The sequence below is a fragment of the Gigantopelta aegis genome, unplaced genomic scaffold (assembly GCF_016097555.1).
Source record: "Gigantopelta aegis isolate Gae_Host unplaced genomic scaffold, Gae_host_genome ctg2864_pilon_pilon, whole genome shotgun sequence".
Lineage (NCBI taxonomy): Eukaryota > Metazoa > Mollusca > Gastropoda > Neomphalida > Peltospiridae > Gigantopelta > Gigantopelta aegis.
Genome location: NW_024533069.1, coordinates 1 through 6,440, shown reverse-complemented (window position 1 = coordinate 6,440; position 6,440 = coordinate 1).

Sequence of the window (6,440 nt, the reverse complement as noted above, 5' to 3'; positions counted from 1 at the left end):
TGTTTGAACAGCTGTCATTAAAGTTGCAAATCGTTTGGAAAGATCCTTTAATGAATATTGAACTTGCTTTTCTTCTTGTTGGGTTCTAAACTGAATTGACAGTGTTTTTTGTAAGCACACTTTGGCATTTCATCTTTTGTTTCTGGATAGTGCGGAAACAATAAAGTTACTTGTCATTCATCTTTTTACTTACTTTTTGTTTCTTTACCACAATAAATTGACAGCGATATGCTATGAATATCGTGGACATCCTTTTCCATTCTTCAGCCAAATTTGTGTGCAGCCTCTTGCAGGACCACCTTGACTACCATTATAGAGACAATCTAAAACGTTTGGCAGTATCCCTCTAACTGACTGATGTCTTTCTTGTATATCATCCCTGCTTTAAACTCTTGAATTATACTGTCATAAGTGGGTTTATCCTTAACTTCATTGATATTAACCCTTCTGCTACATTTCATTGGCAACATCTTTGAGACAGTTTTTTAATGCATTATTTAATGAGTTGAACTGCTTTTTAAGTACACTCTGCAATGTTTTATGCAGTTTGTTGGTATCTGCAACTACTGTAAAGAATAAATAATTATAGTGAACATGTACACACATTAAACTGTATTGGTTGTTTAATGATTCAAGTTTCATGCACCCTTATAAACATTCTGTTTGATTAGTAATTACTATGGGAATTACACATTTCATGTAGCTCAACAAACTATGACTTCCCAATCAGGACATGGTGTTGTATCTAGAATTGTTTATCATAAATTATATAATGACTAGATAACTATATTACGGACATAAACTCTGTTGATAATTTATATACAAACTTACCCTCTGATTCAGTAGTAAATGTCAGAAGAGAAGGATCAGACTTATCTTTTTCACTTAATTCGCTATAACCTTCAGCCATTCTTTCGTTGATATAGGTTACTGTGGCAAAAGTGATCTAATCAGTATAACATCATGTGAGGCATAGGACAATAATATTCATAGAGGAGAAAGGTTATCATTTTAACCAAATATGAACAATAATGATTTCAATAATATATTCATAGAGAAATTTGTGTACACATAGCACAATAGATTTAAATAGGAAACAGTGAAATGTTTTAGCTCATTCACGACTGTTATTTGTTCAAAAAAAATCATTTCTTTGTTAATAATTGTTTTCATGCACATCCTAAAGAAGACAATGAATAACAGATTACAAACATGTGCTATATATTTGATAACTGGTTACATAATTCATTCATAATACGTAGGTACATTAAATTCCATATTATTAATCAGTATAAGTAAAGGAAGACAAACAAATGATAGTATTTATGATAAATTACTGCTACGTTAGCTGGTGGACATCAATTTGTACTGACAGTGCTTTAGTTGGATAACTATTATTGATTACATTGATAAGTGTTTGCTATGATAGTCATCTTTGAGAAAGTAGAAGAAAATAAAAAATTTTAAGGCTAATATATGTAATACTTTGGTGTGTTTTATTTGAACATAAACTTGAGGTTTACAAATATACTGAATGATAACATTTTAATATATGTATACATAGATACATCCAATATATAAACTACATTAATTACATTTACACTTATCTCAGAAATTATGATAATAATAATTATCATTAATTGATTTTGAGAGGTCATATTTATTTTATACCAATGAAAATGGCGTACAAGATTTATCATACGTGTACATTATCATTGCATATTAGTGATGTGTGCGATTTTGACCAAATAAGGTCATAATAATGATGATAACAAGACTGATTCATAGCAATATTCACTTACTATGAATAAAGATAACATTCAATTGTTTCAAATACATATCACCTACAAGATATCAATGTAGAATTAATCTACTAATTTTTCAATTTCAGTAATCAATTGCAAGAACATTGAAATTATCCTAAAGCCCCGACATTGAACATCACTTCAATGGCTTCATTATGTTTTAATACATGTATGTGCTTATCATAATTGCTTGTGACTTTGAAGACATTAATTGCAAACTTGTTAGGAAAATCATCAAGTAATGACTAGAAATTGATTATGACATGTAAAGTTATGGTATAAACAAAGATAGTATATTTATTAACATATGTAATCTCAAGTTTAGTCAACATTATACACTTTAGTCAACTAGTCCCACTAATCAGACTACTCCATTTTTATTAGCCATAATCAACTTAATCATAGCATATATAACAGAAGTTATATATATATGCTATGAACCAATGAACTTGATATACTTGTCTATATTACTCACATTAAGATTACTAAATGTGAATTTAGTAGATATTTATTATGTTAATGTTTGAATATGACAACATAAAATAGGTATTTATATAGCTAGGGGTTAATAAATGAGTTACCCCACAATATACTATAGTTAATAAATATCTTATCTTACATACTATAACCAGAAATGTCAAACAAACATGTTATCCTAATATCTAACCATTAGTAGCCAGTATAGGCTTGACATAACAGAAATAATCTGCTAAAATATAACTTCATGAATTCTATAATCCAAGTTCACATTCTTGTAACATTACAGACTTGACTGTTGATAAGAGATATTCTCCATTAAGTCTATTGTGGCTGTTTTTTAATATGTGTATTGTCAATGAAGTCATATTAACATGTATTAATACTTACTTTTAATAAACCCAATTTAAGAACATGAATATCAATATTCTTTCATTAAAAGTGTTAATATGAATATCACATTCTTAATTAAATAGACAGGAAACAAAAAGCTATTATGTTTATACACTTAAACAATAACACGTCATTAAAGTAACAGTACATACTCTTGGTTGTTAAGGATTGCTATTGTGTTAATTCTATGGAATGACGTTTTTTTGTCTTTTTAGCATATTACTCCAAACTAAAATTTGCTAAGGATTTTACATAAATATTAGGAGAGTGTGCTGATTTAATTTGATGATTCAACAATGAAAATAGTGTATTCAATAAAACTTGCATGTAGCCTCTTCTAGAGATGTCACTCTATTTATATTGGAATCTTAAAGACTTTTAACAATTTATGATAAACATATTACTTTTACTTGAAAATGTGATGATTTTGTAATGTACACACAAAATAACTATATAAATTAAATTGAATATTTTTTTTTTATTTTTTATTTTTTTATTTTGATTTTTTTATCTTTCTATAAGTAATAATGCCAAACATAGCAAGAAATGATAATAGTATATATACAGTATTATAATAGATAAATAAATAAATAATAAATAATAGAAGTATATTATAGATACTTATATGATATGATGTGTTTAAACAATAATTAAATTTACACCGTGGACAACTGGGCCCTCAAAGAGACCAGGTCCATAGGAGGAGGTTCTTGAATGACACGACCATTAGAGGATCGAGAGCCCCTGATACCGAGGATGGGATGACCGAAGGAGGGCAAATGAAAGGGACATCTAAGCCCACCCATTGTGCTGCTGTAAGGTTTGATTCGTCTCTCTGCCAGAAGGAGGCGAGGATGCTTATATGCCACATTAGCCTCCTTCCTAGTCCCCCTGTCAATGACATTACCAGAGGTGTAAACGGGAGTGGTTCAATCTCTCGAATACTTTGTTCATACTTTCTCTTCTTTGCGTTTTCGTGTGATCGATAGCTAACCGAGGGGGTTGCTGTGTCGGTTTTGGGAGGTCAAAAGGGTTTAAACACCTTCACGATCAAAAAATGTCCTCTCAAACCACCACCCAAAAACCATTTTGCAGCTATGTCCAGTCTGGCCCGCCTGTGCATTGAAGTAGCAAAAGCTAAAGACCTCTCCGGTAACGGTTGCAGGTGAGTGGGTGGTTCAGTGGAAACATTATGGCACCCTCTATAGTAAATTATAAATATAAATTATAAATAAGCTCTCAGAAACCAATCACAACACACTATACTGATAGAGTATGTATATGTATATCATAATGGTACACAGTGTGGATACACAAGATAATACTCATGAGGGGAGGATTTTGACCAGGTAAGTTTTAACATGTTTATGTTATTGATGAAATGGCATTACATTTAAATTGTGTTTGAAGATAGAGTTTTGACTAAAGCAAGATACAAAACAACTAGATCATGCATGAATTAGAATAGACACTACATAAATTATTCCATTAGATTATAATCCTGTGTAGTGTTACATATACTTTGTCCCATTATCTTCATATAATTTCTATATCCATTCATGTATTGGGTACATGAAGTATTTACTATACAATATAACATGTCATCACCTTTGTTACTAATATTTTACTGTTGTTATTGGAATATATGTCTTTTCCCTTATTAGAAAAATTTTGATGTTGTCATATCAGACACATTTAGATAAAAAAGTGAACAACAAACAGCTAAGTACTAGAATAAACATTTCATTTAAAATAGCCTGAAGAAAGATATTGTACATTAATGAGTAAGTTAAGTAGTGGTCTATAAAGTTTTCTAAAGAAAAAAAAAAACAAATGAATGACATTCAACTTTCAATCTCCTCTAAGTAAATATAAGCAAAGAAAATTGTTTTAAATATTCAAAGGATCAACAATTTTGGAATCATACTTAGTACTATCGTCTTCTTGTAGCAGTTTAAACCCACTTTATAATGACCTTTTTTCCCACGAGCATGTAAACTGGCAATACTCCATTTTTGTTTCGAATATCAGGATCAGCCTTTTTGCTGAAGTAGCAGTTTTTACTATTTCATAATGACCATTTTGACTGGCTATGGTACAGGCTGTTGTTCCATTAATATTTTTAGTATCAGGATTCAGCTTGTTGTTTAAGTAGCAGCTCTGCCACTTGATAATGACCATTGTGACTGCTATCATAAGGGCTGTTGTTCCGTTCCGTTTTTGCTTTGAATATTAGGATCAGCTTTGTAGTTTGAGTAGCAGTTCCACCATATGAATGATCATTTTTTTTGACTGGCTATCATAAGGGCCGTACAGCCATCTTTATCTTTACTATTAGGATTAACTTGTTCTTTGAGAAGTAGCTCCACCATTTCATAATCACCATTTTAGACTAGCTATGTGCAGTACTGTACTTCCATTATCATTTTGAATATTAGGATTGGCTTGTTGTTTAAGTAGCAATTCCACCACTTGATAATGACCATTTCGACTGGCCATCATAAGGCTGTCCAGCCATTCTTCGCTTGAATGTTATGAAATTGATTTTGTTCTTTGAGAACGTTTCTACCACTCGATAATGACTATTTAGACTAGCTATATGCAGTGCTGTACTTCCATTATCATTTTGAATATTAGGATTTGCTTTCGCTTGAGTAGGAGTTCCACCACTTGATAATGACCATTTTTTGTCTGGCCAGCATAGGGCAGTCCAGCCATTCTTTCTAGAATTGTTACAATCAACTTGTTCTTTGAGAAGCAGTTCACCACTCGATAATGACCATTTTGACTGGCTAAGTGCAGGCTGTTGTTCCATTATTACTTTGAATATTAGGATTTTGCCTGTTTGTTTGAGCAAAAGCAGTTCCAGCACTTGATAATGACCATCCTGACTGCCATCATAAGGGCTGTATGGCCATTTGTCCTCTTCTGAATGTTACAATTACTTCTCTTTGAGAGAGCAGTTCCACCAATTGATAATGACCATTTCGACTGGCTATGTGCAGTGCTGTTATTCCGTGAATACTTTGAGTACTAGATTTTGCTTGTTTTTTGAGCACAGCTTCAACCACTTGATAATCACTATTCTGACTGGCTATCATAAGGGCTGTCCATCCATCTTCTCTTGAAATTAGGATTTTGCTTTGTTTTTTGAGTATCAGTTCCACCACGTCGATAATGACCATTTTGACTGGCTATCATAGAGCTGTCCACCATCATTCTTTAAATGTGAAGATCAACTTGTTCTTTAATTATGCAGTTCGACCACTTTGATAATCACCACTTTGACTAGCTATGTTGCAGTGCTTTTATTCCCTTATTACTTTGAATCATTAGGAATTTGCTTGTTGTTTGAGCAGCAGTTCGCACTACTTGATAATCACATTTTTGAACTGGCTATCATAAGTCCCGTCCATCCATCTTCTCTGATGTTAGGATCAATTTGTTGTTTAAGTAGCAGTTCCACCACTTGGCAGTGACCTTTTTGACTGCTCTGTAAATAGCTGTTACTCCATTTTTTTATCTTAATGTTAGGATTGGCTTGATTTTTCAGAGCAGCTCGACCCCATAAGCAACACCATAGTGGCCTGGCCATCATAAGGGCTGTTGCTCCGTTTGTTGTTTTGAACATTGGATTGGCTTGTTGTTTGGCAGTAGCATTTCCCTACTTTGATAATGACCATTGTTGAGTGGCTATCATAAGCGCTGTCGCAGCCATGTTTTCTCTTGAATTTTAGAATCAACTTGTTCTTTAAGTAGCACCCT